The sequence below is a fragment of the Octopus sinensis genome, linkage group LG10 (assembly GCF_006345805.1).
Source record: "Octopus sinensis linkage group LG10, ASM634580v1, whole genome shotgun sequence".
NCBI classification, from domain to species: Eukaryota; Metazoa; Mollusca; class Cephalopoda; order Octopoda; family Octopodidae; genus Octopus; species Octopus sinensis.
In genome coordinates, this window is record NC_043006.1 from 84157459 (window position 1) to 84170082 (window position 12624).

Below are 12624 nucleotides of genomic sequence, written 5' to 3' on the forward strand. Positions count from 1 at the left end.
AAACTGTAGAAGCCTGTCAGTTGAACTATACTTGTAATTCAAAAAGGACCAACTTTTTGTCATTATGTCCTCACATGGCACCATACTGATTCTGTCCAAGGATTACATTAACCCTTGAGCATTTAAACCATCCATGTCTGGCCTAGGGTAGTGAGCTGACAGAATTGTTAGCAGGCCAGGCAAAATGTCTTTATGTTCTGAGTTCAAATTCCACCAAAGTTGACTTTGCTTTTCATCCTGTTGGGCTCTATAAAATAAGTACCATGTGACCACTGGGGTCAATGCAATTGGCTTAACTACTGGGCATGAGTATAGAAATTGCTCCCTTTTGTCAAGCCAGTATGGCAGAGTAGGCTTATCAAACCAGTATGATCTCAAGCCGTTCTTTGGTGGAGAGAACATGCTGAGGCCTTTGAGCTGCAGTGGACTGAACATGAGCAATCCAATCCAAAAATGTCTGGTCTAAATATTTTACCAGTTTTATATCCAAACTGACCAGATCCAGCCTGCCACACCAACCCTAAAATATATCATTCTTAAAATAATCACAATGTGGTTGGTATTTGGTAAGGCATTCAGCTGTAAAAACCATACCAAAACTGATGTCGCCTGTGCTGATGCCATGTAAAAGGCACTCAGTCTGCTCTATGGAGTGGTTGGCGTTAGGAATGGCATCCAGCCATAAAAACCATGTCAAAATGGATATAGGAGTCTGGTGTTGTCTTCTACCTGGATGGCCCCTGTCGAACCATCCAACCCATTCTAGCATGGAAGGCAGATGGTAAATGATGATAATCATCATCAGAATCTCAAAGTTATGAGATAATGCAAAGTCAATTCACAACAATCATCATCATCATCATCATCGTTTAACGTCCGTTTTTCGTGCTAGCACAGGTTGGACGGTTCGACCGGGGTCTGGGAATCCAGGAGGCTGCACCAGGCTCCAGTCTGATCTGGCAGTGTTTCTACAGCTGGATGCCCTTCCCAATGCCAACCACTCCGTGAGTGTAGTGGGTGCTTTTACGTGCCACATGAATAAATATGCATTACATTTCACAGAGTAATCTGAATGCTAAATGGTTAAGATTACACTTGTCTGTGGAGTACACAGCCACTTACTTAAATACATACACAATGATAAGCTGTTCAGTGGAGCAAACAACAAGAATACTCATTATCAAAATCGGTGGAGTTCCATTTGGATAAGTTTGTGCATTACCTATGTATACGTCCATTTCTTCATTTGTGTTTCAAGCAAATGGGTCCTTTCCCTTTGTTACCCTTTTGTTTGGGGTGTTTTTTTTTGGTACTTTTTTAATACAGAAATTTTGCTATGGCTTGTTGATGTTCCAAAGAAGCTTGGCAGTATACATGATGATGGTGGTGATGCCCCATGTTTATACATTGTTATTAAATATGCCTTATCTTAAAAAAAAAGAACTGAAAGTATGTCCTTTGTTGTGGTTTGTATAAAGTATCCTGCCTGTGGAATAAAATGACAAAGTAAATGATATGCAAAAAAAGAAAAAACAGAAAAGCACACAAACACATTCTTATCGTTTTGTTTTATGATTTTTAGCATGTTCATAATTTTTCAGACTATTAATTCATTTTCAGAAATGTTTTTTTTTTGTTTTTTTTTTCTTAGGCTCAGGTGTGGCTGTATAGTTAAGATGTTTGTCCACCCCACCATCTGGACAACCAATGTTGGTGTGTTTACATCCCCATAACTTAGCAGTTTGGCAGAAGAGACCAATAGAATAAGCACCAGTTTTACAAAGAATAAGTTTAGGGGTCTATTTCTTCAACAAAAGGTGGTGCTCCAGCATGACCACAGTCAATTGACTGAAACAAGTCATATATTCTTTTATTATATATATATTCTTTTGAATAAAAGAATATATATATACATGGTGGGCCAAAAGTGACACTCCAATACATTTCACATATTCTAACACAATAGAATATAGTTTTGACTTATAAAAACGTTTAATATACCTTATAGTATATTCATTATCATCAACATTTAATGTCCGTTGTCCATGCTTGGATGGGTTGGACAATTTGACCAGGGCTGGCAAGCTGAGGGGATGCCCTTCCTAGTGCCAACCATTCTGAGAGTGTAATGCATGTTTTCATGTGCCACCAGCATGGCTGCCTATTGCATGACACCAGTATCTGCCACAACTACAATTTCATTGCGTCCGTGAGGCCCAACACTCGGAAAGTGCTTTTTACGTGGGTTGTCCGGAAAGTTCTTGCCGATTTATAGTAGCTTACCTTTCAACTTATTTTAGAACATGGTTGAGTCCATAAAATAGGATTTGACTACACCTCCATTTAGAGCACAGTTTAAGCTATCTTTTCGTGGAAGAAGGTTTATGTTCCTATAACCTGTGTTAATTCTGTAACCCTTTAAAATGGAAGATAAGAAAGTTCATTTTCAGCACTTGATGGTTTGGGAACCAGACAAATATTGCTGCAGTTCGGCTGGGATGTGTTACCCCACCCTTCATATTCACCAGATATTGCTCCTTCGGATTTCCACTTATTCAGGTCTCTGCAGAATATCTTAATGGTAAAAATTTCAGTTCTTTGGTTGACATAAAAAGATACCCTGATGAATTCTTTGCCATGAAACCACCTCAATTCTGGGAAGAGGGTATTTTCAAGTTAAAGGAAAGATGGAGATGCATTGTGCAACAAAATGGTTCATATTTGGTTGATTAAAAATGTGATGGCAAGTATTTATTGACCTTTTTCTTTCCTTTAAAAATTGGCACGGACTTTCCAGACAACCAAATACTTACACATCAGTATTGGCTATATTTGATATATTATTCATTTTGTTCATCATGTATAAGTACATGTGTATTCATCATTATTTTATTTAATTATTCATTATCTTATTCAATTTAAGAAAAGCTAAAGCATGTTTTTGACAATTCCAGAGCATATTGAACTTATTTTATGCATGACTTTTGGCCCGCCCTGTATATTATATAGGTTTGTGTCTCCTTGTCTTGACGTAGCATGGTAGTTGTAAATGAGTGTTGCTGTTGTTCATTTCCAATATTCTGCAAAAACATCGGGCCATGGAGACAGGTATGGGTTGGTGACCAGACGGACATCCAGCTGTAGAAAATCTACCTCAATAAACTCTGCTTGACTTAATGCAAGCATGGTAAAGTGGACATAGGTGCAGGAGTGGCTGTGTAGTAAGTAGCTTGCTTACCAACCACATGGTTCCGGGTTCATTCCCACTATATGGCACCTTGGGCAAGTGTCTTCTACTATAGCCATGGACCAACCAAAGCCTTGTGAGTGGATTTGTTAGACGGAAACTGAAACAAGCCCATCGTATATATGTATATACATATATATATGTTTGTGTGTCTCTGTGTTTGTCCCAACATTGCTTGACAACTGATGGTGGTGTGTTTACGTCCCTGTAACATTAGCGGTTCGGCAAAAGAGACCGATAGAATAAGTACTAGGCTTCCAAAGAATAAGTCCTGGGATTGATTTTGCTCGACTAAAGGTGGTGCTCCAGCATGGCTGCAGTCAAATGACTGAAACAAGTAAAAGAAAAAAAAATTAACCTTTTTGATACTAACCCACCTGAGACCACCCATGACTCTATCATATAACCATCCTCTTTAAAGTGATCTATTTAAAACTTTCCATCAACAATTTCACGTTAAGGTGGAATTCGGGTTTAAGCACCCTTCATATTTAAAAAAATTTGGGGGGAATTTTCAGAAAAGTTTTGCAAATTTGTGTTCTACACACTGGAATTTTTACACAGATTGGTATGGAAGTCAATGCCTCGAAGACCAAAATCCTCACAGCCGGCTTTGCCCCACCAGACAAAACACCCATTGTCCTCAATGGTGATATTCTTGAAGAGGCTGAGAGTTTCAAATACCTTGGCACCATCATTACAGCTACAGGTCAAGGTGAGTCTGACATTTAAACACGAATCGACCTCACTCGTCAAGCCATCTGGTTCGCCAGCCCTCAGTTATTCGTCCAACCCATGCCAGCATGGAAAGCGGATGTTAAACGATGATGATGATGATGATGAATGGGATTTGTTTTAAACATTGAATCACTATAGGGATCCAACAGAGTAAACTAGGAATTAAAGGAATCCATAGACAAAATTTGGTCTTGGTGGAGATGTTCTCTGATGAGGAAAAGCAACTTCAATCAACATTTATGTTTAAATTTGCCATAATGTATTGGGAATAAATACATTATTTTTTTTATTCTAACTGTTCTATTTGCACCTCATGAATTATTAATGCATTATCACATTTTAATTAATGCTGAATAGTATGATCAGGTGCATATCTTGGTTTCCTAAAATTAAAGATTCATTATTTTTCTCACCACATATTCATCCTCACATGTTCTTCTGTACTTGAGATTTGCTCCTGATACCAAAAAGTTCTACCACCTCTGTTCTTTGTAGTTATTTGACCTACTGGAAATAGCAGCTGATTCTATTCCCTGACGTTTTAAAAAAAGCACATTGGACAATGAATTCCATGATATCTAGAAAGATAAGAGTGTCACACATGGAGCAATTCTGATTATAGATATGTATGATCATTGCTGGCTTGAGCTAAAGATAACAGTCTGACATAAGAAATTGCTGGAAAAATAACAAAAATCATCAAAGAGAGAGAGATATACTACATACCTCAAATATCAATGTTGCTGGCCAGAATAACATATCTAATAATTATGGTAATGTTCAATATATATTATGGCCAAAAATCTGATACACATAATGATTGGTAGGACTTAACTACAGACTGATGTTTCTAGCTTGACTTTGTTTCCTTCTAACTTCCTGAAAATACATATTTTTAAAGGAAATTTTTCCGATATGTATTTTCAAGAATATAGATTACATAACATTGCTGTTTCAATTATATAAATCTGCCAAAAAAAAAAGTGATGAGGAACTCTAAAGGTACAAAAATTTATGGTAAGAAAGTTGAACAGGTAAAGAATAAGAATGATTTAAAGTACCTCCAAAGGATGTGGGAGTTATTTTCTAAATTTATTCCATTCTCTCAAAAGCAAATTTTTGCAAAATGTCAAATAAATATAAACATTCTAAAAGAGAGATATGAGGACACATTTGGATGCGAAGGAGAGAGGGAGAATGGTCCAAAATTCCTTCCAAAAATATTTTTTAGTGTCAGGCATGGCTGTGTTGTCAAGAAGTTTGTTTTGCGGCATGTTGGACAAGTGCCTTCAAACTATAGCCCTGGGCTGACCAATGCTTGTGAGTGAATTTGGTGAATAGAAACGAGCTGGCAGAAACGTTAGCACGCCGGGCAAAATGCTTAGCGGTATTACGTCTGCCGCTACATTCTGAGTTCAAATTCTGACAAGGACGACTTTGCCTTTCATCCTTTCGGGGTCGATTAAATAAGTACCCATTACGCACTGGGGTCGATATAATCGACTTAATCCGTTTGTCTGTCCTTGTTTGTCCCTTCTGTGTCTAGCCCCTTGTGGGTAGTAAAGAAATAGGTATTTCGTCTGCCGCTACGTTGTGAGTTCAAATTCCGCCGAGGTCGACTTTGCCTTTCATCCTTTCAGGGTCGATAAATTAAGTATCAGTTACGCACTGGGGTCGATGTAATCAACTTAATCCCTTTGTTTAGCCCCTTGTGGGCAATAAAGAAATAAGGAAACTGTGTGGAAGCCTCTTGCATATATATGTGTGTGTGTGTATGTATGTGTATATTTTTGTGTGTGCATGTCTTTGTACACACCTCTGCTTGACAAGTGGTGTTGGTTTGTTTGCACCCTCATAATCTAGTTGTTTGGCAAAATAGACCAATAAGTACCAGACTTTAAAAAATAAAGGACTTGGTTCGTTTTGTTCGATAAAACCCTTCAAGGAAGTGCCCCAGATAATATGTATTTTTCAGAAAGTTATGAGAAAACAAAGTCAAGGACGGAGCCCTAATCTGTAATTGTGCCCTTCATTGAATACAGTATAGCAGTTTACTGGTCAGATTGCTTATCTCTTTACCTGTCTTGTACATCAGATGTAATACACAGGACACATTTCTTTGATGCCTATGCTGCGTATATGATACACATTCCCAATATTTTTCAACCACCAGAGTAACTTGGGACTTATGAAAGGAAAAATTTATATTTATAACCTAATAATTGTTTACAATCAGACCGGACAATGCATGTGTTTATGAGCGAAACACCTAAACTCCACGCGGCTCCGGCAGAAGATAATGGCGAACTTCCGCAGACTCTTTCGCCACAACTTTCTCTCACTCTTTCCTCTTGCATCTTGCAGCTAACCTGCGACAGACCGGCGTCCCGTCCAGGTGGGGAACCTATGCACCAAGGAAACCAGGAAACCGGCGCTATTGAGCCAGGCATGGCTCGAGAAGGAACAAACAACAATTGTTTACAAATTCTTCACAGCAAAGAAATACATAAAAAGAAAAAGCTAGTCAGACTGCTCAGGGACCCAACAGACAAAATAGAAAAGACTCTTCTCCAGAGGATGGCGAGGGAGATGCTCTGCAACGGCCTCTCTGACTCACGGGACTCGCTTTTGTCATAGTGATGAACAGGGATATGGTCCGGGGTCCGAGAACGCCGGAGACCGCCACTGCCACAGGCTCGACCATAAACCTATCAAAGAGCCACCGATACTTTAACAGTTTGCCCTCAACAACAGAGTTTGGGCTGGTAGCTGAACACACCAAGATATCTCTGGAGAAGGTATCACAGCACGTAACGTCTCAGATGAGAGAGCCTACCGCCACGGGACGGATAAATTGTCATATTGTCCAGCCTTTTACATCCCCTTAATCTAGCCCCGCTGGTTTGAGCTCAGAAGGAAAACATGCAGCATCTAGGCCATGTTTTATGATCTCGTTAAGAGCAGCATGGCATGGAAACGGCCAGCACTGTAACAACATGACAATGGGTGGAAGCCGAAAGAATCCAAACTGAATCAGTAGTTACATTTGTGAGGCTCACAGATTTCGAGGTCAAGCCTCAGGGAGACACCGATGTACAGAAGACTGTCGCTATCAAGCTGAGAGCCAGTCGAGAGTGATGGCACTGCATTGCTCCAAAATTTATATTACTCAGAACATATAAAACGGTTAAACTAAAGCGTTTGACCCGGTTATGAAAACAAAAAAAAATAGTGTAATAGGTGTAAAATAACTTCCTTTGAACCGGTCATAAAAACAAAAAAAATAGTGTAATAGGTGTAAAACAACTTCCTCTAAACGAATATGAAAAAATGCGCGCTCGCGAGAGGCCTCGGAAAATTCACATCGTGAATTTCCGAAAGCGTCTGAGGGTCTGACTCGGGCATATTTACATCGGAAAATTCACATCTTCAGTCCATAGCCTTTAAACTATAGTTTTTGACCCGGGCCGAAAAAAAAAAAAAAAAGAAAAAAATAGTGTAATTGGTGTAAAACTACTTGTTCTAAACGATTATCAAAAACATACACACATACACAAAGAGAAATGGTTGGTTCACTGCAATGCTTAAATCTCCAAAGACAGAAAATATTTAGACACAAACATGTGTCCGTGTGTCTCAGAAAAACATTCTCAGACACAAGCGCATGCTACCACACTGAATTACAGAGCGGATTCATGAAAAAAGATCAAATTTTCACCCCATAATCAATCATATGCTGAACATTATGGCTGTTAAAATTGTAGATTGTCTTCAAAACAAATATTTTAAAGCTTCACAAACATAGATTACACCATTTAAAGAAAATTTTGACATAAAATGAGGGTATTTATTTCGAGAAGAGGTGTGTATGTTTTTGATAATCGTTTAGAACAAGTAGTTTTACACCAATTACACTATTTAAAAAAAATTTTCCGGCCCGGGTCAAACACTATAGTTTAAAGGCCATGGACTGAAGATGTGAATTTTCCGGGTCCTCTCCCCCACCCCATTTCGCGAGTGCGCATTTTTTTTTTTTCATATTCGTTTAGAGGAAGTTGTTTCACCCCTATTACACTATTTTTGTTTGGTTTTTACGACCGGGTCAAACGCTTTAGTTTAGCCAAAACTATAAAACTAGAAGTCTGTAAACTAGCATGGACATTGATGACAAACTTATGAAAATGCATTGGGCAGGCGAAGAGATAATACTAGCGCAGATTGAATGTCTGTTCTAACACAAGGCAACAGGTGTTGCAATGATAATGTTAAGTTACATAAGTCGCTGTTTCATTCATAGCACTACAACAGCCATTATAAAATAACGTGTACACACACACACACACACAGACAAACACACACACACAAACACATACACACAAATTACATACATACATAAACGCACACACACGTTCAACTAATATATTTAGACACATCAGTATAGCGAAGAGCTATGTAGCTATAGTTGTATTTTTAAAATATCATTGGGGTTACATTACAACACACACACACACACACGCACATTTAAAATGTACTTTAAGGTTGTGTAACAACGCTCACTCACAACATTTATCAGTAAAGTAGATGGGGGCGGGGTGACGTGCTGACTCAGTTCGCCATCCCTGGCAACACAGTTTTGGAACTGCTCTAAAAACCTGTGTAGTCTTGGTGGCCCGAAGAGCGGAGGCCGTAAACCCAAAAGCTGCCCCCGGGTGGTACACTAACTATGTGACACACATACATACGTGCATGCGTGCTTACATAGGTAAATTTTGATTTTACCCCCATACACACACATACTTACATGCATACATCGGAGGCATAACCATATTCTAAAGTAAGGAGAACGAGCAAAAAAAAAAATACAGTAACAATTTTAAATCATTTCTCGGCGATCATTCGGTACTAGTAACATAACAGTCGGATCTTTTCCTTTTGAACGGCACTTTTTAACATAATTTCTAGGTAACGAAAAAGTTTTAAACTTCGTATACTGGTAGAATGTGTTTATAAAACATCTTTTTCTTTTGGCTTTATTGAGAAAATTCTATAGTTTGTAACATATTTCGTCTTTAATTTCGAGCATTTCGGCAATTTTAACCAATCACTGACGTCTATTTAGGTAAATAACATTCTGTGCATAATGAATATTTCCCTCCTTTAAGGAACAGATTGGGTTTATTTACATTTGTGAAGAAAAAAAGATACCCTTCCCCAACCCCTTACAAACCCACGTGGGTTTATTTACATTTCTGAAGAAAAAGATACCCTTCCCCCCACCCTTAACCCTAACCCCACATATATAAAAAAATAAAAATTTACGGAAAGTGACGATCTTCTTCAAATGTAAACAAATACACGTGAGGTAAATGGGACTCATATCGAAAGAATGCCCATTTCTCTCACATTACGCGAAATATTTCATTAATTGTGATATACGTAATTGTATTCTACATTCATTAACCCATTCGTGCCGAAATTTTTCTAGTGAATGAAATTGCCTGAAGACTAGATATATATATAGGATATCACAGAAAAGCTTGCAAAGAGCCCCGGGAAGGCCTTTAACTACAGTCTGAATTGGTGACCAGAGCTGAATTGGAGAGCTAGTTAAGGACTAGACAAGTCGGAGTCACTAGGAGTCATGGTTAGGTCTGACAGCACGCGGTCTTCCCAAGAATCCTCTGGCCCCTGCTTGTTTACGAAGTTCTCAATGACAGTGGTTGACGGCTTATAGCGAATGGGACGTAGCTATCTTCGCAGATGGCTGTGTAGCGTATCTGATATCCCCACTGTTTGAGAGATACAATAGGAATGATCTCGTTTGAGATTACAACCATCTTTGGCTAGTTTGACCCTGTTGTGTCCACTGCTCTGATTGGTTGGCATTCGGCGCAGTTTGTCTTTCGACTTATTTCGCGCCAGTGTGTAAGCCAACCAATCACGGCCTTTGGATAAGGTCTCATGACACTGTTTTTTTCTAAGCCCTTTTTGAACCACTTTAACCCTATAAATAAGCCAGCATTTCACTACTCCTTCTAAGGTCTAGTCACTGACTACAGAGCCACTCAGCCAAGATCCAGTTCGAGCGACAGACGACCAGTCAGCCAGCCATGCTACTGCTCCAGCCACGAAGACGCTATTATAAACCAGCGACAGACAGGACGTTCTCCATTTCCGCCGCCGTCATCACTATCGTCGACTTTAACATGTACACATCAACATTCACTCAGGTTTAAACTCACGCTGTATGTAAATATTCACCCTGGTAAAACAGTTGCAGTCTACTTGAAAGAACTTACGGCATAATAGCCACAACTTCTACACGTGTAGTAACCGGCCTCTGCCAAGTGAACCCCAGCATCTTGTTATAGAACTCTTGCTATCGTGTACCTCACTTATGAACTGGTAAACTAATTCCATCTTAACTGAATATGCTGAGACATTCATCTTATGCTCTGTATTTTGTTCTATACGCATACACAAACACACCGACCCAAACACTTGTTGCATGCAAATACGCTCCACTTGCTAGCACTCACATACTTTATCTTTGTACACTTTGTAAATAAAGTCTTCTTCTCTCAAACAGTAGAACGGTTTGTCGTCCTTCATTCATTCCTTTTGGCACGGTAATTTTATAGCATGTATTTGGCTTATGTTATGGACGACCGTGCGGCGTTCAAAAGGAGACATTTGTCACCAACTCCTTACGTACGGTCGTATTTCCTACAGCTGGCTTTGCCACGCACTTTGAGCAGCATTATATTGTACAGAAGCAATAACAAATTCAGATTTCCCGTCTAGTTCTGTCAGGAATTCATGGAGTCGTAACAGAACACCTGCAACATACTGGTGCAAGGGACACCAAAGTTTCTAGTACTAGGTTTGCAGCGAGAATTGGAAGGAAGTGGAAGATATAGAACGCTTTGCCAAACGTGTGGGTTGCATTAAAAATAACACTAAGGATATCTATAACTGTGATTTTGAGAGCGAAAGAGAAAATTTAGTTAGCTAAAGCTTATAAAAGCCATATTTATGGTAGTTCAGCGCACAAAAAGATTAAATTTTTTGGTAATTTTGTTTGTATAAAATATTAAAAAATGTATATAAATAAAGTATTAAGAAAACATTTGTAGATATAAAGTCCAGAAAATTGTTTTAGCTAGGATAATGTATGTAGTTTTTTTAGCATCTGTACCTTTGTTCGAAGAATATTCATTACATCTGTAGGAAATCAATGGTACCCTTCAGACTTACTCTCTCACCCATCCAACATCCTCCACTCAGTGTTTGTAATATGTGACAAGATCATTACTTATAATGAAGACTGTCTGCCTTTTCCTCCTCTTCTCTCTCCTTCCTATTTATATTAATAAAAAGATTTCAAACTTCGACGTTGTGGTTGAACTGTTGTTCTTTTTAGCTTGCTTATTGACATTTGTACTTTATCCCAACATCTGCAGTTTTTCTTCCTTGTGAAAAATTTTTTTAAATATTTGTAAAGGCATCGAAATTTAGCTTCCCTCTCGTCTTTTTCCTACGTACTAACTCTTTAAGCCACTATGACGGAAACTGGAGATGCTGAAGGATATCTCGCGCGAGTTAGGACGTGGAAGAACTGTGTCGGCAGATACGGACGACGTCACCATCATAGTGTCGGATACCAAGTACATTGAGGATTATACGCACTACTCTGAGGGACTATGATGAGGTGACAGGAGTAAAAATCAACCAAGAAAAGTCAGTAAGACTGCAGCTCGGTTTCTGGAGAAGCCGTCCAACAACATCGTGACGTGCAGAGTGGAGGGGCCAGTTTAATTACTCAGAGTCTAGTTTGATCCAGATTTGCAAGTGGGAAGAACTAGGGGATCTTTTCCTTTTGAACGGCAGTTCAAATTTCTAGTTAACTAAACACTTTTAAACTTCGTATACTGGTAGAATGTGTCAAAATAAAACATTTTTTTCTCTTGGCTTTCTTGAGAAAATTGTAATTTGTAAGTTTAACGTAGTTTAATTTTTCGAATTTTAACCTCTATTGAGCTAACACCATTTGCTGCGTCTAAAACAGACAACATCCTGTCACTAACCCTAACCCTCACCCTAAATTTTAGCCTTTCGTTTTTTTTCTTAATTGTTAAATTAATTTAAGGATAACAATTAAGAAGAAAAAAAAAACGAAAGGCTAAAACGAAAGCAATGGAAAATAATTTTAATTTAATAATTAAGAAAAAAACACGAAAGGCTAAACGAAAGCAAAAACTCAAAACAAAAACAAAACGAATAATTTTAGACACACGCGTAACAATTAAATTAATTTAACAATTAAGAAAAAAAAACGAAAGGCTAAAATTTAGGGTTAGAGTTAGGGTTAGTGACAGGATGTTGTCTCAGTTTTAGACGCAGCAAATGATTTTAGCTCAATTAGAGGCAATTGGTTGGTTAAAATTCGAAAAATTAAACTACGTTAAACAAACGAATTACAATTTTCTCAAGAAAGCCAAGAGAAAAAAATGTTTTATTTTGACACATTCTACCAGTATACGAGGTTTAAAAGTGTTTAGTTAACTAGAAATTGTGTTGAAAACTGCCGTTCAAAAGGAAAAGATCCGAACTAGGATTAAGTAACGAGCTGAGGGGCC